The sequence below is a fragment of the Bombus impatiens genome, unplaced genomic scaffold, assembly GCF_000188095.3.
Source record: "Bombus impatiens unplaced genomic scaffold, BIMP_2.2 scf_0248, whole genome shotgun sequence".
Lineage (NCBI taxonomy): Eukaryota > Metazoa > Arthropoda > Insecta > Hymenoptera > Apidae > Bombus > Bombus impatiens.
Window position 1 is genome coordinate 1402942 of NT_176667.1, and position 205 is coordinate 1403146.

Consider the following 205-nt stretch of genomic DNA (forward strand, 5'->3'; position numbering starts at 1 on the left):
TCGTCACGCGGTGGTCTCGTTCGCGAGCGGTCCATTAACGCGTTATTAAATTGTCGCAATTAGACAACGCTGGTGAACCGTGCTGGTCGCGGCGCGTAACGAGATCGTAATACACACACGGGGTCGAGGATCTAGGTGCTAGGTTCTCGGCTCTCTCTCTCTCTCTCTTTCTCTTTCTCTCTCTTTCTCGTCGAAACGACGCTCC

The 205-nt window shown here is 53.7% G+C and overlaps 1 protein-coding gene across 1 annotated transcript in view; it reads left to right on the top strand.

Annotated features, from left to right (window-relative positions):
* Positions 1-205, top strand: part of LOC100749996 (organic cation transporter 1-like) — a 6008-nt gene that overhangs the window by 1515 nt on the left and 4288 nt on the right.